Source organism: Tursiops truncatus, chromosome 4, assembly GCF_011762595.2.
Source record: "Tursiops truncatus isolate mTurTru1 chromosome 4, mTurTru1.mat.Y, whole genome shotgun sequence".
Lineage (NCBI taxonomy): Eukaryota > Metazoa > Chordata > Mammalia > Artiodactyla > Delphinidae > Tursiops > Tursiops truncatus.
The window spans coordinates 134,217,583-134,241,009 of record NC_047037.1 but is presented as its reverse complement, the minus strand read 5'-3'; the positions used below and the strand labels follow the sequence as shown (position 1 = coordinate 134,241,009).

Genomic DNA, 23,427 nt, shown 5'->3' with positions numbered 1-23,427 from the left:
AGAGAACGAAGATTTACTGATATGGTCTCAGATCCCATGCTGCAACTAAACTTTAAGAAACTGCCACTTGTTGGGTTCTGGTGTAGTATCAAAGAAAAATTCCACAATAACCTGGGATGGTTATGATAATACACGCTTGCTTTTTTGAGCTACATATGTGTGTAAAGTTGGATTTTCTTTATATCCTTCAACCAAAACAATGGATTGAAACCGAAGTAGATATGAAAATACAACTGTCTCATTAAACTAGACATTAACGAGATTTGCAAAAATTTTTTTTTATTTTTTTGGCGGTATGCGGGCCTCTCACTGTTGTGGTCTCCCCCATTGCGGAGCACAGGCTCCGGACGCGCAGGCTCAGCGGCCATGGCTCACGGACCCAGCCGCTCCGTGGCATGTGGGATCTTCCTGGACTGGGGCACGAACCCGTGTCCCCTGCATTGGCAGGTGGACTCTCAACCACTGCGCCACCAGGGAAGCCCTGCAAAAATGTTTTTTAAAAGTCACTTTTTTGTTTTAGACAATATAATTATTTTCATAAAATATTTACTTTAATAACATGTAATGGGTTTAATATTATTATTTTTAAATGAATTAATAAACATTTGAAAAACATCTTAATTTTAATTTACAAATATGATAACTATTAATAGAGCTGACCTTAACAAACAAAAACTCTTTGTGGGGGGTTACACTCATTTGTCATAGTGCAAGGGGTCCTGAGACCAAAACGTTCCAGGACCTACTGGTCATTCCGGCAAGTTTTCTTATTTCTATTAAAGGGAAATTTTGGGTATTTATCGAATTCTTTTTTCTCCCTACAAACCCAGCTTTCAAGATTGTTGTCTTATCTGAGCTGAACGAATCTAGTTTACTCCACCTACCTTTACCTAAAGCAATAAATTGCCTCTGATTCAATCTGGGGGGAGCCACTGGGCAAAGTAATTTGCCAAGAATAAAAAAAAAATACATTGGTTTACCATACCAAAAATATTACCCTGGTTACGTGAGTATTATATGGGATTTGTATGTTTGGTAACTGGCAGAGTACCTGGCAGGGAGCAGCTGCTCCATTCTTATGGTTCCACTCTCCAGCCATCTTTTTCTAAGCAAGATACAGATATAAATCCAACCAAGCAAAATAGTATTGAGATTTTCCCAGAGCACAAACTACTCTAGGCACTAAAAGTGACATTTCTTAAATCACCACTCAAAAAGTATTTATTAAGTAATTGAAATTGTACAAAATACTTAGCTAGTGAGGAGCTAGCCAGGAACACAAAGACCATTAGAACACAAACACTATTTTATATGCTACGGAACAATGGTTTTCAATCTTGTTTATACATTGGAAACATTTAGGGAGTGTTTAAAAGGTACCAGTACCTGGGCTCCACTCCAAGAAATTCTGATTTAAATAGCCTAGGTTGTGATCTGGACATCAACATTCTTTAAAATTCCCCACTGGATTGTAATGGGCAGCCAAGATGGAGAACCGTGGACTCAAACTTTAGGGTCTCAAGTAGACACACCTGTACCTATTCATCTGTTCATTTATTTAATGGATATTTATTGAGCACCTACCCACTATGTTCCAGGTACCCCTCAAGGTCCTGGGGATATAGTAGTAAACAAAACAAGGCATCTGCTCCCAAGAGGTTAACGTTCTAGTAGAGGAAAGACAGAAGCTACATACATAAACACATAAATACGTGTCATCGGTGATACAAGCTCTGAAGAGAAGTAAAGCAAGGTAAGGGACTAAAGAACGAGTGTATGCGTGAGGGTGCTTTTTAAGATAGGGCCACTGGTAAGTCCTCTCTGACAAAATGGCCTGAAGACACAGAGAACTGAAGGAAGTGAGGAAGAGAGCCATGCAGCTATGTGAGCAGGGCCACGCCAGGCAGAGGGAGAGTGAGCTCTGAGCTCTGAGGCGGGAGCACGCTTGGCATGTCCTAGGAGCGAGAAGGAGGCAATGGCTGGAGTGGAGGTCAGAGCAAAGCAGAGGAGATGGGCTGAGAGGCACCTTGGTAAGGACTTTGCCTTTCATTCCAAGTGAGATCCTAGGGCACTGGCAAGTTCTTTTTCTTTCTTTTTTTTTTTAATCCGAAATTAAGGCATATTTATTTACTGTTTTTAAAGCTAAATATTTATTTTTAAAAATTCTTTATTGGAGTATAGTTGATTTTCAATGTTGTGTTAGTATCTGCTGTACAGCAAAGTGAGTCAGTTATACATATATATATATCCACTCTTTTTTAGATTCTTTTCCCATATAGACCATTACAGGGTATTGAGTAGAGTTCCCTGTGCTATACAGTAGGTCCTTATTAGTTATCTATTTTATATCTAGTAGTGTGTATATGTCAATCCCAGTCTCCCAATTTATCCCTTCCCCCTTTTCCCCCCAGTAACCACAAGTGTGTTTTCTACATTTGTGACTCAACTTCTGTTTCTGAGCAGAGCAGGGACAGTCTCTGGCATAAGCTTTAAAAGATCACATGGAAAGAGATTGTAGGAAGCATCAGGCGAGTGTGGGAGGATGGAAGCAGGGTGACCATTGCAGCATCCAGGGGACATATGATGGGACTTGGGCCAAGGTGGGCATATTGGAGGTGGAGGGAAGTGGTTTTATCCAAGATGTACTGTAGAGGGGAAGCTGGCAGAATTGGACTTTGGAGGGAGAGGTAGTGGGGAGTCAAGGATGACACCAGGGCTTACTGCCAGGTAAATAGACAAGAATTTTCTCCAATTTATGAACGAGAAACTGAGACCAAAAGGAAGACAAGTTGAATAATGCAAGAGCGTTAACTACTTACCACCTGCCAGTTCTTTAGGCTCCAGATCCAGTCCTTCTATTTTGTTAGATTGTGAGGCCACAGTGATGTATAAGAGCAAATCCCACTTTCTTGAAGTTTGTAATCTAGCAGTGGAGTCAGAATCTAGAGATAAATAATGTTTTAAGGGACTTAGTGGCAACTGCCATGTGCTAAGTGCTATGTGAGTGGGAGAAGCCACAGTGCTTTTTGAGATCTGAGTACAGAGTGAGCATGGCATGGTGACCTGGGAGAGCTGGGATAAGAAGAATATAGAGAAAAGAAGTTTTCAATGAAAACCATTATTGCTACTAGAGTAAAGGCAAGGAGACTGATACAGGTACATATCATTTCCAGACATCAAAGTATAAACCTATTTGGTTAGACCAGAGGGTTTGAGTGGGGGGCTGGGGTGTGGAAGGGGGAGGCTGGAAAATCAAGGAGTTAAACATGGGATTGAAAAGATGATCTAGAACCATATTAGAGGAGACATTAAATGCTTACCTAATAGTGAGTGAGCCCATAGCCTCTTAATAGAGATAATAGAGATTAGAAAAATATTAATGTGATTTCAAGGGGATGATTAAGCTTATTAGGAAAGCAATAATAAAATCTTCACTAAAAGCAGGTCAAGAATATACTTCTAGTTTAATAACAAGCTGGACTAATCAGTTAGTCCTTAGAAGATGTTTCATAATTGGGGGAGCCTTTGAACTTGATGGGTAATTATTGTCAATAAAAACAGAGATCACTTTGAAATAATTAGACATTAAAATAAGGTGTAAAACAGTTGAGTGGCTTCCATTTGTACAAAACAACAAAACAGCTTCAGGCCAAATGTGTGCCTGACTCAGGAGAGGCTGGAAGCAGAGCTGTGTTTAACCACTCTGAAAACTCTAGAACATTTTCATTTGTTTCTGGGGTGTGGCCAAGAGACAGCAACTGGGAAAATATTCGTATTGCAAAACTCCCTCCATAATGCCTAACTGGTTTGGGGAGCTTGGAGGGTGTGTACTCAGTATGAACTGGGGGTATTTAGTTAGGTCTTCAATCCATCACAGTATCAAGTAGGATATTGTGCAAAGAGGATGAGCCAGGAGAATGGTCTCGGTATTTTAGTGTGGTTTTTGTCCCAAAAAGGAAACATGTTTTTAAATTAAAATTGTGGACTCTTTGAGAAAACTGTGGCCATACTGAGTATGTTTAAAAGAGAAAAAAATATTAAACTGATCTTCTTTGGCCTTTTAAAATACATCAACCCACTTGATATCTCTTCTGCTTTAGTGGAATGTTTGGTCAAAGTGATTAAGTTTTTGAACTGAAGGATCTTTAGCTGTTTAGAAGTGCTCAGAGACAAAAAAGATGAATTTCAATGGGGTAAAGGGGAGGTAGAAAGTGAAAAAGAAGAACTGGTCCAACAATTTTAACAACTGAGTAATATTATTATATGTTAAATGTGAGTACATCTTCAGTTTTCCATGGAAGTTCTTGGAATTCTGAAAAAACAACCTGAAATTATATAGGTAAGTTGTGGAAACATCAGAAAAACAGAACAAAACAAAACAAAAACAGAAACAGAAAAGAGGAAAAAAGATTACCTTTGAATGAAATAAACATGAGACACCACAGAAATATATAGATATGGGTATATGAGACAAAATTAGGGACCAAAGTGGATTACATATTTCTTGTGAATCCTACCTCTGTGGGTAAAAGGGAAGATAAGGTCCAACCATGATGAGTGGGAAAGCGAGTGGATTACTTTGCTGCTCGCCTCCGTGTATGTGGCACAGCCTTTCAGGATGGTTTGGAGAAAGAGAAAGCGATCAATGTGCTTCTCCTCTGCAAAGCCATTCCATCTGGGGATGGGCAGGGGAAAATGGACTAAATTGCAGGCTTGATGGAGGAGGATGTATAAGCAGGAAGGGGACGGAGATGCAGAGTCATCCCACCCATCTTATGGAAGTTCCAGAACCTGGAAAGATTGTTGGATATGGAAGAGGATCTTGTTTCCAAACCAAATCTGTCACTTACTTGTGATATGACCATGTGCAAATTACTAAATCTCCCTTTTCCTTTAGCTACAATCCCCTTATGCGATGACTACCTCACACTATGTGTGTATGTGTTTTGTCTTGCTTTTTTTATTTTATTGGCAATAAACATGCAAGAGTTTTAAGTAAGAGAGTGTGAATTAATCCTATTGAAAATCAAAGCAGTACCCAAGTGGGAGGTACTGTTGTCATTATTTTTATTGGTGGTTTTGGTGGGTAGAAGTGAGGGTTTACCATATGATCCCTAGGACTGGTTTGACACTGGCTGGCAGGGCTCTTCTCTTTCGTCACGCCCACACCTTAGCAGTGGTTGTGAAAGGGAAAATAGGTTGTTTTCTAATTTTTATTGTGAAAGGCAAGAGGCTAAAAGACACCAGGGAAATGAAAAGCTGTGAGAAAAATTTTTAGGTGAGTTTCAAATTGTCTGGCTTTCTGATCTGCTTGTTGGGATGTAAAATTATTTTGTTTAGGTCCAGTGAAGAAAACAGTCTACTTCTAAGTCTCAACCCCAAATTTCTGTTAGCCTTCGTGTTCTTAAAACTCATTGTGTTGTAATAATAGAAGAAAATGCATAATGTTTCCTTGCATTCATAACAGAATAAAATGATGACTTTACTTAAATTCCATGTAAGTGATTTTGCTTTGACACAAGGAATAATTTTTTGGTGTTTTGGTTGAAGACCCTACAATAGGTTCCTAAGAAAGTTGGCTTATCTGTCCAGGACATATTTAAAAATAGGGCAAATTCCTGCCTAACTTTAAGAAGGCAAATTCGATTTCACTTATGCTAGTTTATTATATTTGGCCTGTTGATAAGTGTAATCAACTTTTTTCTGACATAAGTGGCGCATCATTAAATTGTATCCTCACTAGAACGTAACCAGATTTAGACTACAACACAGTCTAAGGGTACAGTTCATATATGGTATGGTGGAATACACAGGTCACACAAAACCAGACCTCATGTACTGTGGTTGAAGGATGAAATTCAGCCTGCTCTCCACTTGCCAGCATTTGTCAAAAAATGCATTTGCACAAAGGCATCAAGCAGGCTCATATCTTCCCCAGAAGCTTCCACAGATTGACACAACTATCTCAAGTTTTGTATCATAATTCCTATTCTTTATCATAACCCATAGTAGTAAAACAATAATTTTGGTCATAATCCATCTTTCTCTCTATTAAAAGGCATTACTTGATTTATACTCTGAAGAAGTAATTGGTCATGAGTGATACCAACTTATTCAAAAAATTGTAATTATTCTCTTGGAATTGTTTATCCGTTTTATAATAGTAACTGTGATAGTTAATTTTATATTTTAACTTGAAGTGTGTTTTTGGATGAGATTAGCATTTAAATCGGTGAAGAAAAAAGAGATCACTCTCTAAAATGTGGGTGGGCCTTGTACAATCAGTTGAAGGTTTAAATAGGATAAAAAGACCAGCCTCTCTGAGCAAGCAGAAATTCTTGAGACCACCTTCAGACTTCATTTAATTATCAACTCTCCTGAATCTCTAGTCTGCTGGCCTTAAGACTGGAACCTGGGACACCAGGGCTTTCTGAAAGCATGATAGTCTCTGGTCACAGTGAGAATATCTGGACTTCTAAGATTGTGTCATCTCTGATACCCACTGTGTGTCCTGGGGTGGCCCACTCACCTTTCCTGGGGTTATCACCTGTAGAGTGGGATGAATAGCACCACCTGCCGTCTCAGTGATGAGTTGTGATCATTTACTAGATAAAGTTTGTAAAGTGTTTTTGAAGATGAGAAGAGTACACCACGCTGTTTTATTGTTATATCTCATACTTGATCATATTTTTCCTAAAAGATCTCCACAAGGATTGGTGCACGCTTTGAGTTTTAGTGGCTGGTTTCTGTGATAGATTTTATATCTCAATAAAAAGGTTGTATAATGTTTTGATTGTTTGGGGTGATTTTCCTAGACATCTAAGACATAATTTCTAAAACCTCTAAACCAGTTTCTTTTTGTTTCTCTTATATAAGCCAGGACACCACCCCTCCTTCAAGGATGCGATACACTAACCCACAGAGCCTCTTGGACCAACTGAAGGTAAAGGATGGCTGGCTCTTCACTCTTCTATCTATTGCAGGAGATAATCTTTGATTCAAAATGATAGATCTATTATTAGCTTGAGAAATCTTCAGTTTTTGCTAAATTATGAAGTATCTTCTTCCTCGTTTCAGAACCTAAGGCATAACAGAGAATCAGTGTGTTACTCAACATAAAAGGGCATAAATTCAAGACATTTACACACATAAATCAAAATTATTCATTTTCCCAAATATTGTTTAACAATCTGCATATGTATGTGGCAACCTTTGTTTCCCAGATGTATATTGTCTTGCATTTTTCTTTCAATGTGTGCCAGTAAAAAGAAGAGGGAGCTGAAAGAATCCTCCTCTTTATAATGACGAAGATGGGAGGGTTATGAAAATATTTGCAAACCATTCCCAGTTCTCACATTCCCAGGGGCAAAAAGCAACGAAACTTTGGATCAGACAGTTCCACAGAGGCTGCCTAATTCTGAGCATTAACCAGAGTCCAACCCACACCTCAACTGCCCCCTCGTGTTCCACCTATTTTTCTCTTTCTGCCACTATCAGTTAAAATTCTTTGTGTTCCTGACATTGAAAAATGTGTCAAAAGAAAAGCTTACTAGGGTCAACATGCAAACATTAATTAAAATATTAATCATAAAGTCATGCCTCTAGACCTTGATATAGCTTCAGGTGAAAATAGAATGTCATCTGTGAGAAGTTGTTCCTAGGTTGAATCATTTTTAAATGACACTAATTACACATCAGCTTAGCTGTCACCAAAGATTGGTTCCACTTAAATTGGAAAATGCAGAAGGCATAATGTTAGATTTCTAAAGGACAGAATTGAGAAGGAAAGTTACTCTGGTAGATGATAGAATTGGGATTCTAGAATATCTCAACTGGCCATGATGATAGGCTAAAACCAATGATGAAATCTACCAGGGATAACACGGAAAGTCAGCACTGAGGTTCAGAAAATCAACCACAAAGATACAAAATGGAGAGACCTACTTAAACTGAACTTCCTTGGGAAAAGTGTTGACTGCAAACTCAGTTCAGGTTGATGTGACTGGGTTGACAAAAAAGCTAATGCCTCACAGATTACATTATAAGCTTTATAGTATTCATATCAGCAGATTTAATGATATAATTCATTCACCTGTTTTTTTCATTCAACAGTCATGCAATATGTAGGGAATGGTAAATGTCCAGTTTAAAGAACACAGCCACTATGCAGCTTACTATGATGATGCTGTTGTAGGAATTCAGGATCTGTATTCCAAATTTTCACTTTTTTTTCCAGGAAGATCTTGAAATTTGGATTGTAATATAAAAAAATTCCAGTTTCCAAATATCCTGAATTTAAAAAAAAATAGGCTGTATCTAGCTGATGGGCTTCTCATTTTTATTTCTGTGTTAGACATATTGTCTGGATCTTAGGAGAAAGATGTGGACTGGTGATAGATGTTTAGCTTTTGTAATTTTTTAAGTCATCTTATCAGTGACAGTTCAATCAATGGAAGTGAATGAAATCACCAAGGAGTGTATCTAGAGAAGGAAATTAAAGCCTTATGCCTGTTTTGTTTTGGGCTAACTATATATTTTTTAGAAGTGATTTTAATTTATCTACAGATTTTCCTTGAATTACAATGGGGTTATGTCCTGATAAACTCATCATATGTTGAAAATATTATGTCGAAAGTGCATTTAGTACACTTAACCTACCAAACATCATAGCTTAGCCTAGCCTACATTAAATGTCCTACAGTTGGGCAAAATCATCTAACACAAATCCTATTTTACAATCAAGTGTTGAATATATCATATAATTTAATGAATACTGTACTGAAAGTGAAAAACAGAATGGCTGTATGGGTACAGAATGGTTGTAAGTGTATTGGTTGCTTACCCATGTGATTACGTGGCTGACTGGGAGCTGTGGCTTGCTGCTGATGCCCAGAATCACAAGGGAGTATCCTACCACACATTGTTAGCCTGGGAAAAGATAAACACTCAAAATTTAAAGAATGGTTTCTACTGAATGCATATTGCTTTCACAACACTCTAAAGTTGCAAAATCATAACTTGAAACATCATAAGTCAGGGACTGTCTGTATTGGCTTTGTAGCTACACCGCTTTGCATTAATTTTCAGTTGTTGCTCTAAGGACTGCTGTACACATTCTTAAATTTTAACAGTCCACTTAGAATTAATATCATACCACTTCATGTAAAATACACAAACTTAGCACTTATGTAGGTCCATGTATCTTATACTTTTTGCCATAGTTGTCATAAATATTACCTACATGCTTTATAAATCTCATAATACAAAGTTGTAATTGTTTGTTTTAAATAGCCTTTTTTATTTAACCACATATTTACTATTTCTAGTGTTCTTCATTCTTTTCAAAAGAGGAAATTTATACCTAGTATCAATTCCCTCAGTCTGAAGAGCTCCTTAAAGCATATCTTGTAGTACAGATTGCTGGCAATAAATTCTCTTAATTTTTATTTAATTAAAAATGGCTTTAGTTTGCTTTCATTCTTGAAGATTCTTTTCATTAGATATAGAATTCTAACTTGAAAGTTTTTTTTTTTCCAATCATTTCAACAAATTGATCCATTGCCTTCTGGCTTCCATAGTTTCTGATGAGAAGTTAGCAGTCATTTATAATGTTGTTTCACTACATACAATGTGTCATTTTTCCCTGGCTGCTTTAAGAACTTTTTGTAATCTTTGATTTTCTTTAAATTAACCTTTATGGGCCTTGCTATGATTTTGGGGGGATCTTGATTGAGTTTGCTGATCTTCTTGAATCTGGAATTGTCTCACCAAATTTGGGAAATTTTCAGGTATTTCTACTTCAAATATTTCTTATGCCCTATTCTTTCTAGGACTCAAATTACATGTATATTTGGACTTCTGATATTGTCCCACAGGCCAATCTTTTTTCCTCCTGTTCTTCAGACTTTATAACTGTATCGATCTATCTTCAACATCATTGGCTTTTTCTTGTGTCATCTCCTAGTTGTTAAACCCATCCAGTTAATTTTTTTCTCAGGTATTGGAGTTTTCAGTTCTACTTTGTTATTATTTACAGTTTCTATTTAGCACTTTTTCATTTATTCCACATACATTTTCTTCATATTTTGGATCATAGTTATGATATTTACTCTAAAATCCTTGTCTGCTAATCCCAATGTCTGGGTCATTTTGAGGCCAAATTCTATTAAGTCTTTTATCTTGGGTTTCTGTTATGTTTTCTTGTTTCTTTGTATGTTTAGTAAGTTTGCCTTGTATGTCTAGTAATACTGGACATTGTGAAAAATATGTTTCAGAGACACTGGATTCTGTTATATTCCTCCAAAGATTATTGATTCTTTTGCTATAAGTGGAAGTTAATTTGGTTAGAACTGAATTTCAATTCTGTCATCCCTGTGTTGGGCAGCAGCTGAAATCTATGTTTACTTCCTTTAGCCTCAGCTGAACTGCTTGGAGTCTGCCCTGTACATGCATATTTCAAGGATCATTCAGAGATGTAGACAGAATTTATACACAAAATCTTGTATATAATTCTCTGGCTGTCTCCTATCTTGTTTGGTCTCCCCAAAATGTGTATTCAGGCTCTTCAAGCCTCTAAAACTATTACTTTTTTATCCAAGTTTTAATTGGCAGACTGGGACCTTGTATCTGGCACAAACAAACAACAAAACAACTGCAAGAAGCAGAAGACTTATCAGTGCTATTTCCTTCTTCCAAATATCCACTGTCTCCCAGTCTCTGCCTTCTTTTTGTGTCTTTCCAATGTCTTCAGTAATTGATATTTTAAAACTTTATCCAGGATGCATAGTTGTTAACTGTGGTACCGTTTGAACAACAGAAACTACTCTGCTATTACCAGAAGCAAAAATTCCAGACAGGCAGAATATGGAGCTGGGAGAAACCTCTCAATTCTGGTCCACTAGGCAAGCTGACCACAACTGGGTTAACTATTCACAGTGGTCATCTGGTCTAGAATTCCTTCTCTCTAGAGCTCAGACTACAAGATACACTGTAGCTTGCATTTAATCCTCTCAACTAAACTGGTAGTACACAGCAACTAGCTCCCTAACTGAGACAACTATCTCTGGAGTTATTCACCCCATATCCTCTTTCTATACTGCCATGATCTATATAAAAACAGATCACATCATGTCACTTTGCTGCTTAAGAATTCTTCCATGGCTCCTGATTTGCCTACAGAGAAAACCAAAATTTCTTAGCAGGACTTATAAGACCATATGAGACTTGAAATCTGAACATTTTACCTCCTCTGTGGTAATTTTCTCACCCCTTTCCTACCCCTACTCCAACCAAGTACACTGTGCTCTAAGGACAATCAAATCTTGCTGATGCATGAAAGTCACCTGCATTTTCACACTGCCACGTACTTGCAGTTAACATCACCTTACCCTGCATTATTTTTCTCTTTAGCCATTTGACATTATATTTTATAATTATATGAGATACTTATTATAATATATTATAAACATTATAATGTTTACTTGGCGGTGTAATACAGATCTGTGTGTGTACACACACACACACACACACACACACACACACACACACACACACATATATATATATATATACATACATATATATTATTACATGTCTTCCACATTGGAATGTAAGGATCTTGATATCAAAGACTTGGTTTGGTTCACTATAGTATCTCTACTATTCAGAAGAATGCCTGGTTTATAATAGGCACTTCAATAAATATTTATTGGATGAATATTGTTCTTACTCTCTGCCCAAAACCATGTAGCAAAGGCATTCTAAGAACCCAGCTCAATTGTTTTCTTCCCTTTGGAATTTTCTAACATCCCCTCACACATATATAATAAATTATTAAGTCTTCATCCATTTTTCCATAGAACTCGTCTTCCTTATTTCTCTGTCTTATTTCTCTGCCTCTTTCTGGGTTTACCAGTGTACCACAGTATTAAAGCAAGATTACTCATGTGTTGACTTGTAGTCCCATTCATTGTACTTATTCACCACATAACTCTTAGTTCTCTTCAGACCCGCTGCCCTTTTGGCTTGGCTCCCCATTTGAAGAAAAGCTCCTTGGTTCCCATCAAGCCCATAGACAAGGTCTAAGACAGACTTGATTATACGTAATTCTAGATAAGTGTGATTTTTTAAATTATAAACAGGATTTCTCTTTTTGCACCTAGGAAAAACTGGTAATAGTTCATTAATTATTCTAGCAGCCTTAGATATGAATTGGGAAACTACAGGAAAAACTGCTAGTTGGTTTTAGGGTCCCAAATTAAAGCATTCTTTTAGATTTATTATTTTCTAATATTTGCAAACCTCCTCAGGATTAAAACTTCAGGTTTATTTTTTTCCATATTGAATTTGTGGTCACATCAATGACTTTGAGATTAATTATGTATACTCACTTTTTTAGTAAATAAACATTGTCCTGGCATTTGGAGAACAAGCTCTCTTAACCCAAATCTCAATGAATTGGAGTGAGTAACATAGTGAGAGGTAAATTAACTCAAAGTACCAATGATCATGGAATAAGATTTCTATGTTTACCACTCAGGGAAAATATTTGTAAGCACTGAAATTGTGTTGAAAATTCTCTAAGTCTATAGTTACCTCATCATCATAAAAGAAAGTAAGAATTAACCTGTCTGTAGTCTGAAATCTCCTTTCAAGAAGTGAAAATAGTTGGATGGGGGGAGCTTTCAAAATGAAAGAACTCTTCTTACCCTATTAATCTATTTTCTAACTCTTCATAAGCCCCAGAAACCTGGATAGCTGTTTGTTCACTGCCAACAAGATGGTAGATAAATATTCCCAAGAGAACAAGTACACAGCCACCTCCTTGGTATCTCTGGTAATATAAAAGTTTTTGAAAAATGTATATATGTGCTTGTACACACAACAATGCACATATAAATCACAGACTTCCCCTGAAATGAAATGCTGAGGTCATGTGAGCATATTTCAGCCTTTAACTTAAACACTTAGGCTTCATGCCCAACTATGACACATAGCCCATGTTTATAGAGTCAATTTAATTTCACTTGTTAGTATCAGTTACCACCATTCCAGATTTAAAACCACCAGCCCAGAGCCCTTCTCTGAGTTCTTGCAGACCCTGGTAGCTGTACCAGGCATCTGGCACTTTTATGCACACTCTCTCATATTGTTCCTGGACCATCTATTTAAACAGACCTTTTCTCTTCATTTTATTACAAATTCTTGAATCCAAGGATCATGTCTGATATTTCTCAGAATCCTTGTTAATGTCTAGTCCAGAAGCCTGTTCTAGCAAATGCTCCAAAAAAGTTGATTGAACCAAAATGGATTTTCAATTCTATGAAAAATATTTTCAGAGTAAAGGAAATATTCACTTTTGTATTTGGAAAATAAGATGAATGGGTCTAAAAAAAGTGGAAATGGGGTGATATCGTATGGGCTGCAAATTTCCACATCAGCACATACTTTCAATATAAAACCCCAACCCAACTTCATGAATAAAATAATAGGAAACAATGCAGAGAGAATGTGACAAACTGGGTTTAGTACTCTCACTTCTTCAAAATGTGTTTCCACCATAATCAATGGAAAAAAACAGAGTTGTCAGTCTTCTTTGAGAGGAGACATGTGAGTTTATTCTCTCCTTCTCTCCCTCCCTTCCCCTCCTTCTTTTCCCCTTCTGAAACTGAGTCAGACCAACCATATTTCCAGTTAGAAGTTGGCACTGGAGCCCAGCAGCTGTTCAGAAGTGTCCAAGTGGACAGCAAATGGCACTGATGGAGTTAACGGCAGTGACTCACTTGGGACATTCATAGCAGGTCAGCTGAAACCATCCCTTGCTGTAAAGAGAGTTTAGTCCCATTGGACAAGAGCGCAAGAAAATGAGCTGAGGTCGATAACAGCACAGTGTCACTTAGTTGCCACTGGTTGCTTTGCTGTTCTGAGTTTTCACAATTTTTTTAAAGGTGGATTTTTTCTGATGCAGTCATGAACAGTGATGGGAAGAACAGGCTGAGCAGCTGTTGACTGTTTGAAATCACAGAGGGGAGGTTTGGTATCTGGAAATGTTCAACATGACTTGTCTTGCAAGCTTTGACAATGACTTTCACATATAAAATTGTGGGTCAGAAGCAGGAAGCTGAGTACTATTCATGCCAGTAGGTCTAAGTTGGCCAATGTGAGATTTGGGGGATTTCAGAAAGATTTCATTCATCTAGGAATAGTTTTCTACAAAATATTATGATAGTTTTAAATTTACTCAACTGGGCAACAATAAAAACAAAGCAAAGCCATCCAAACAACAAAAAGTACAAGCAGTAGAGCATGTTCATATTTTGTGAGCTTATACAACTTTTTCCTTAACACAGTAGGGAATGTAGAAAAATACGGTTAAAGCTGATGTATATCTTTGCATTATAAAATATGATATAATAATCTATAATGGAAAAGAATCTGAAAAATAATATATATATGTATAACTGAATCACTTTGCTGTACACTTGAAACTAACACAACATTATTAATTAACTATACTTCAATTTTAAAAAGTGCAAAACATATATGATATGAAAGAATGATAAAGACATGTTTGGAGAAGAAAACATAATTACCTGAAATAACACAACCTTGACACAATACCTATTTTTAATTTTTTTAAACCTATTTTTTAACCTATTTTTAATTTTTTTAAAAACGCTATAAAGGCAGATATCTTAGAGTAGTTCTTTCAGGTACACTTTTAACAAAGAAGCAGTAAATAATTACTAATATTAATGGTCATTAGACATAAACTTCATTTCCCTAAAATTCTGGCATGAAATCATGATTTCCACATTTAGATGAGGTCTTGTTTCCATTGCACTTATTTGGCAGAAAAATCTGATTTGGCTATTTGAGTTCACTATAATCAACTTCCTTTTTGTGATCGAACCCAAAAGCTATAATTCTGATAGTTTCAGACCAGTCTGAAGACAGAATAAAAAATAAATTAATTTTCTTTCCCAAGAATAAAATCTTTTCATTACATAGATGTTGGTAAAATAAATTACTATCAACCGGTAAGCTTGCTAGGTACTTTAATGGATTAAACAATTTTAAAGTGCATATTTTTAAATGCATTAAACAGTTTTGTCAGCTCAGCTCCTTGGAGAATACATATTCTAAGTTCAAAGGAGAATAGTTGATCTCTCTGTATTTTTATAGAGAACTGAGGAGGCAGGGGGAGTTTCGTTGCTCGCCCACTGCCTACTTCATAGTAATGCTTAATAAGTATTGGTTGAATTAATTAATTCTTTTTTTTTTTCGGTACGCGGGCCTCACCATTGTGGCCTCTCCGTTGCGGAGCACAGGCTCCGGACGTGCAGGCTCAGCGGCCATGGCTCACGGGCCCAGCCGCTCCACGGCATGTGGGATCTTCTCGGACCGAGGCACGAACCCGTGTCCCCTGCCTCGGCAGGCGGACTCTCAACCACTGCGCCACCAGGGAAGCCTGAATTAATTAATTTTGACCACAGGAACTGGAGGGATGACAAGGAGTGTCATCTCTTCTTGGCAGAAGAGCAGATTAGTCATTAAGATCAAGTAGGACATGGGATTTAGCATGTGATTTAAATCCGGATTACTGGAGCCATTAGAAGGCAGGCTGGTGGGGGTGATGGGAAAGTGGAGACAGTCCTATGAATAAGTTTGTACTGGCCTGGGCTGCACTCCTTTCTCCACCTGGTATCAAAGACCAACCGAACATGTCACAACTGGAAAAATGAAAACGAAACAGGGCATCAGGGTATCAGTGGGGTAAAGGGAGAGGGATGAGAATAGCCACTGTGACAGAAACAGATGGCTTTTAAGAATGTATCATTTTGTTTCTGTTGCCTCTGCCCTGTTATTATTCTCCATCCTGGCATCTTCTTTTCTCCTTGCTCCTTCATTTTCACCTAAAATGGGACTGCCAAGAAAAATGACTGGTTAAATGTTAGAAGCTCTTGAGCATTCTCATGAGGGTACATATTTCCTCCCCTTTGATCCTGTTGATCTTTTAGACCCATTTCTGACTATTAACTCCATCATCTTATGAGTATGGTAGTTAAATGAAGAATGGCATTACTCCTTCCGGGTGAGAAGGAATTGTTCTCTCTATATATGTGTATATATATATATATATATATATATATATATATATATGAAGACATATTTCTTATATATACAATATCAGTTCTATTTCTCTATATGTATCTATGAAATATATGTATTATATATACACATGTGCTATACTATATTATATATCATATCAAATTATTATATTATATATATGTATATAAATGTATATATATATATATAGAGAGAGAGAGAGAGAGAAGAAAATAAACTGGTAAAGTTTTTACCACATAACTATTCTGTATATAATTTTATTTTTTCTTTAGGCATATTTTAATTCCTACTATTTGATATATGTCTTTTAAGATATTCCAATTTTGGGTTAATAATTTAACATCAAATAATACCTGTTTTAATTCTATTAAGGACACATCATACCATACTATTTATCATAACTGTGTAGGCACTGACTAGGCCTTTTTTGGTATTCTCAGATTGTTGAGAAATCCAAGTTCTATATTAATGTGTAGAAAGACTTATCACTTTATAGATAAAAGATAGACTGATAGATAATAGATAGATAGATGGATACACACACACATACACAAATTTAAACACATAAAAAATGACCCCACCGTAGGGGATATTTATTATAAGATATCAGTGTATTTATATTGTTTAAAAAGCTGAAATTAGAGTCCTATCACTCCTTTTGCCTTGTTTTATTACCTTATTTTCACATAAAATGAGACCAGAATCTCCTACATGGAAGTCGGCTTGGCATTTGTCACATCTATATCAAGTGTCTGAACTCATTTTTATTAGCAGTCCTTTTCCCCATTACACTTCCTGTGTTTGCTAGTGCAAACAAACAGAACATTGTGTCACTGCGCTGGTGACACTCCTTATGAAAGCCAGGGAGGAACGAAAGCTGGAACTAGAGTTAAAGGGACTTATTAATAAAAAGAAAAAAAAGTTTAGGTACCACTCCCTGATCTGGAGGGCCTGCTAATCTCGAGGTATGAGGTAATTCAGACTCTGTGGCACAGAGCTCCCTCCCAGGCATCTGCTGTTTCAAGAATGCCCTGCACTTGGTGTCACATTTTGTCTTATACGCAATCAGAATAGTAAGCTTTTTGTAAACTGATTTGTGAGATGTTTGGAATATGTTGGAAGAGTCTTCCTTCCCAAGATGCAAGAAGCCAGTGAAATTATGCAACTTGTAAACTGAAAAAGGGACATAATCTACTCTGATTTCAAGTCATTATTTCTAAAACTGTCCTTATTCCCCAAATGTGGACTTGCAGCTGTAATGTGTATTTTCAACACCTCAAAATGAGTTTGGAGGGAAGAGGTCAAAGAGGTTAAACCAAGGTTGAAGGCAACATGGAGAGTGTCTTTTGTGGGTGTATGCAGTATACTTTACATTTTCAGTGTGGACAAGGTCTTTCCAGCTATTGTGGTGAACTTGAGAATCTAGAGCTGTCACTTAACACCAAACATCGGCTTCACCTTTCAACACTGTGGCTCAGTTGTACCAGGAGAGCATTTATTTAAAATGAGGTTCTAACTGCCTTGTGAAATGCTCCTACAGATTTGTCTTAAAAGATGAAAAGTTAATTTTTAGGGACTTCCCTGGTGGTCCAGTGGTTAAGACTCACCTTCCAAAGCAGGGGGTGCGGGTTCGATTCCTGGTCGGGGAGCTAAGATCCCACATGCCTCGTGGCCAAAAAACCAAAGTAGAAAACAGGAGCAATATTGTAACAAATTCAATAAAGACTAAAAGAATGGTCCACATCAAAAAAAAATCTTTTAAAAAAAAGTTAATTCTTATAAAGACAATCTGACCTACTGATTATTATTATTTTTTAACCAGACATGTTTGGAGTAAGAGCCTGCCTAAATGCCTGTCCTCAAGGCTTGTAAAAATTATCTAAGGTCAGATGGCTCAAATTCGGTAATCCCCAGTGTTTGGATCCCCTCACTGAGAATGCCATGGTGTAGGACAAACCAGTGGGGACAGCTGGGCAGAGGTTGCTGTCCCAAAGTTTATTCCATAAAGGAGAGTCATAAAATTAAGTCCCAATAGCAGTTAGGGCTTAAATAACCTAGTTAGACTGTGTCCATAGTTAGACTGCTTAAACCAGAGAAGGTAAACCAGCAGTTGGTGCCCTGGCTTGAGTCTCAGCTCTGTCATTTACCAGCTGTGATTTGGGGCAAAAGGACCTATATTTAAATCCTGGCTTCAGTTTTTATGTGGATGCCCTAGGGCTGTGGTTCTCAGACTGGATGACTAAAAGCATGAATTACCTGAGGGTCTTATTAAAACAAGGAGCTTCTGATTCACAGGTCCAGGGTGGGGCCCAAGGGTTTGCATTTCTAGTAAATTCCCAGATGATGTTGATGCTACTGGTCTAATGACCACACTTTGAGAACCACTAACATAGGGCAACTAACTCAATCTTTTTGTTGTTGAGTTTTCTTCCCTGTAACATGGGGATGATAACAACGCCGCCCTTACAGTGTAGTGTTGAGATTAAGTACAGTAATATTGTGGGTCTTAGAATTCTGTGCAGCATATTGTGTTAATTAAGCATTAGCCATCATTACTGATGATAACGATGATTGAGCATACTATCCTCAGACTGTCTTATGTTTATAGACATAGGCTAGCTTTACATTGGAAAAACCTGTTTCAAACATACTATTAAATAAAATTATCCAACAGTACTGAATATGTAAGCTTTGGAAAAAATTCTCTGACTTTTGGATTTTTAATAAAAGCACTTTGCCATTGTAAAACTTCTTTGGGAAGCAGAGATCCTTTGAAAGCTATGGAAATACACATGGGATTGTGACAGAATTTCTCTCCACAAAGATGCTTATATAAGCATGTCCCTGAACTTGCGTTTATGCAATAGCTGCTTTGGATGCCCAGATGAAGGACACTGATAGAGAGCTGCTTAAGTCAGAGGGGTAGTGGGTCCCACAAGAAGCAGTCAGCCGTGCCTTTTCTTCATTATTTTTTATTATTTAAATTATGTAAAATAATTTCCATCCTCTCTGCTGACGTACCTCCAAGTAGGGCTGAATAAAAAAGAATCCTGTCTGGAACCAACCACCCTATATCCCAGGGCCAGCTCAGGGCCATTTAGACAGCTGCTAGGAAAGCCACAGACCCTCTCTGAGGCTTAGATTCTTTAACTAAATGAAAGGACTACAGTAGATAATGTCAAATCCCCTTCTAGAATGGGTGGTGGCAATTATCTTAGAAGATAAGCACACTGCTGGTCTTAAGAATAGAGCCTTCTTTGTCATCCAGTGTCTGTAATAAGCTTTGCTCACATCACTGTTGAATTCTTATACGCCAGTTCCATTATTAAACACGTATGAATTCAGACCGTATAAACTCAAAGGCCTCACTTTTCCATAGATTTTTTCCTAATATGTTCATTTTGATACTTTGCCATTTCTACCTGAACCAGTTGGGGACATCTCAGGTTATGTAGCACCTGGATCATTAGCATATTCTCTTTTGCCTCCAGAGCTGCACTTGGTGACCACACCTCACTCCCTACCCTCGCCTGGAACACTCCTTCCCTCCTACTTGACTTCCTTTCCAGCAGCCCTCTCCCTCCCTCAGCACCCCTCTCTGGCCTCCCCAGTCTGGCTTCATCTTTTCCTCCAAGTTACAGCTTAGATTCCCTTCCTCTGAGAAGCCAGGATTGGGCTAGCATCCCCGACCCCACACAGCCCCACAGCCTGCAACCCCTTTACTGCATTCCTATTGACCTATGACTTTGGAATTTGACACATATGCACTTACATATTAGCTCTGGCACTTACCGACCGTTTGGCCTTGAGGAATTTTCTTTGCTGAACCCCAGGTGCTTGATCCGTAGAATGAAGCTAATGAATAAAACTTCCTCATTGGGCTGCCATGGGGATTAAATAAGAAAGTACACAACACCCAGCTCAGTGGTTGTAAGTGGTGACTTCCATCATAACCAACTCATCATTATTTTTAGATAGCCTTTCTTAAATGTAAGAAAGCTAAAGTAAACTTTTGGAAAGTCATGGATCATAGTCAAATTATGGTTTAAGCCTTGGACATGGTATTGATTGAAAAGGTGGTCCATATGCTTTATGTCAATAGTTAACTCTCTCATGCTTCAAAATCACCTGGGGAGTCAAATTCTACACTCTCCCCAATCCCCAAGAGTCAGTCAGCTAGCCTGGGGCAGGGATGATCTTTGATGTCTATAAAGGCTCTCAGATGATTCTAATGAAGAGCAAATTTGGGAACCAATGCTTAGGATGACCCACAAGCAGGTAAAGCAGGGACCACGATTTGATGGAAGTCTGATTTGCATCTTAGTATGTGTACCTACCTCACTTATTTAGAAGTGGACCATAGTGGTACTTCTAGAAAAGTTGAGATGTGAAGGTGCAGACAGACCACAACCTTGACATACACTCCTGTACATGTACACAGTGGGGAAATCCACCTCATAAAATATGGGAAAAGTTATCTTGGTCTGAAATCTTTTAATGGCAAGAGTTTTCAAGTGGCCATCTCAATCATAAAAGTGGCCCATATGAGGCTGAATACTCATGTGGAAAGAAATCAGCTATAAACCATAGATTCATGTAGCTGAAAGATTTGAGTGATTGATCAAGGTTAGTTTCAGTCTCCATTCAATGCTGAAAACTGTCAACCCAGTACAGTGACTTTTTCGGGTGGGCATGATTGATGCTGAGCTGATGTTTTTGAGTGTAATTACACAACAGGTTCAGCCACTTCATAAGGATGGCTGCAGGTCTTCATAACATAGCTGAGGCCTCAATTTAGTAGAGAGTAGGTGTCTTCTTGCTGGTTATGGTGTCTTATAGCTGTATCAAATTAGTTAAATATGTTTGATTTGCCTATGGTACATGACTTAATATTAGGACTAATCAGTCGAAAGATAGCTCCAATCCACTGTGAATTTGGCAGCAGTAGTAAGATATAGGGTTTGGGGCAATATTAGAAGTCTGGGATGGTTATCACATTTATATTAAATAATCTATAAGGTGTCCAGAGCTAATGGGAGGGCATGAATACTGGAATAAGTCAAACATCATTCTCTACGTTTGTTCATGGATACTAAGGAAGAATTTGACACAAACAACAGTGGAATAAAATCTCACTCTAACATAAAATTTTTATTCCCCCAAATTCACAAATTATATATATATATCATCACAAAGTAGAAATATATATGTAAAGACCTGACATAAGAAAAAAATCAATGCAAGAACATTGTAAATCAACTAGACTCCAATAAAAATTTAAAAATTTAAAAAAACATCAATGCAAACAAAAATATATCTTTTAAGAAGAAATAGAAAACGGTTCATAAACTATTTTAATTGTGACAGACAAGTAAGGCTTCTTGTCACCTGAATTGTAATTCTGATTCCTTGATAATAGTGGTAAGCCAAATTATACCTAGCCTTCTCACACTGTCATAGAAGTAGATTATGACAATAGGTGAATTTCGACCAGGCGTTTTCCTCTTTTTGTGCATATTTTCTTGGAGAAGTGGCCCATTAAAAAAACACCATTGGCTGTCCTGATTTCTTGTGATAGAATCATTATCAATCCTAACAGTCAAAAGTAACATGGCTAATGAACTCTTGCACCCAGCAAGTAGAGGATGCTGGCCCAGAGTATGAGACATCCTGGAGTTCAGGATGCAAAACTGCTGAAGAAACATGTGACTCACTGGTGATCAGGAAAGTGGCTCAAGAAGGAGAGGGTATTTAGTCCTTCTGTGAACCTCTGCAGCTTTCCATGAACCAAGACCAGAGCCTAGCCTAGCTTGAAGGCTATCCAAAAAAAGAGACCAGTACTTTGCTTTCGAAAATCCAGGTTTTGGTAGACAGATGAGGTTAAAGTCAACTGACCCTGAAACATTGGTTTGCCATATGGTTGTGTCCCCTGACTTCTGTTCTTTTCATTTCTACAGATTTCTCCGAGTTGACCTCATCTCAGATTATGACCTCACCTCCCCTTTAAATGCTTAAAGCCTTTCCTCCATCCAGCCCAGGATCTGGAGGTTCCATGGTCACCTTAAGGCTTCGTCAGGTCACTCCAGTACCCTCACTGGTCCTCCTCTGCCCTCACTTCCTCCACCTGTGCCACATTGCTGCACCCTGCCCCCATCATTGCCTTAACACTCACATCTGCCTAGGATGCTTTCCCCCCAGACATCCTTGGTTGTCACTTCCACAGTAGGCCCTTTCTGGACCATCTTGTCTTCTTGCTCAAGATGACCTTCCCAATTCCCAGCACTCCTGCCCCCACACATCCTGCTTTGCATTTCCCTTGAGCCACAGTTTAGTGGGCTGAATAATGCCTTCCCCTGAAAAAAAAAAAAGATATCTGCATCCTAATTACTAGAACCTGTGAATGTCTCTTTATATGGCAAAGACTTAGCAGATGTGATTAAATTAAGGAGTTTGAGATGAAGAGATTATCCTGGATTATCTAGGTGGGCCCTTAATGTAATCATAAGTATCTTTGTGAGAGGGAAAGCAGAGGGAGATTTCATACAGACAGAAGAGGAGAAGGCAGTGTAAACTTGGAGGCAGAGATGGGAGGGATGCAGCCACAAGCCAAGGAATGCTGGCAGCCGCCAGAAACTAGAAGAGACAAGGAATGAATTCTCCCCCAGAGACTCCAGAGGGAGCCATGATGACACATTGATTTTGGCCCAATGATACTGATTTTGGACTTCTGGTCTTCAGACCTGCATGAAAATACGTTTCTGTTTTATGTCATCCACTTTGTGGTAATTTTATTACAGGGGCCAGAGGTAACAAATACGCATAGTAATCGCAACCTCTTTTCACACTATAAAAATTGCTTCTTCGTTATGTTTTTGGTGAATATTATTAGTCTCTCTTCACTAAAATAAAAGCTCCAGGAGGCACAGATTTTTGTCTGTCTTGTGTCTGATGTATCTCAAGCACCTAGAACAGTACCTGCATATAATGCCACCAAAATATTTATTGGGTAAATGGTGAATGAATTGTCCCCACCTGCCTACAACCTCTCATCTTCCCAAACCCATCAAACGAGTTGTCTTCTCAATTCCCTGTTCTGGGAATGGTGCCCATCAATTCATGCTATTCAAATCCTCCCTCTCCCTCAGCCCCTACCTCCAGCTGTGGCCACATCCTGTCCAGTCTACCTCCTAAGTGTCTCTCAATTCTCTCCTCTAATCAAAGTCCCCAGCCATGGCCTGGGTTCAGTCACTTATCATTTCTCTCCTGGATTGCAGTAGACTCTTAACTTTTCATGGTTCT

General features: G+C 38.0%; 1 long non-coding RNA gene across 1 annotated transcript; it reads right to left on the bottom strand.

The window, feature by feature from the left end:
• Positions 1 to 294: 294 nt before the first annotated feature.
• LOC109547967 (uncharacterized) lies at positions 295 to 15,470 on the bottom strand. Its single transcript, XR_002173977.3, has 4 exons — positions 15,301 to 15,470; positions 8,843 to 8,928; positions 2,820 to 7,080; positions 295 to 481 (listed from the first exon to the last, which is right to left on the bottom strand). It is a non-coding gene; the product is annotated as an uncharacterized lncRNA (long non-coding RNA).
• Between the last annotated feature and the right edge of the window lie 7,957 nt (positions 15,471 to 23,427).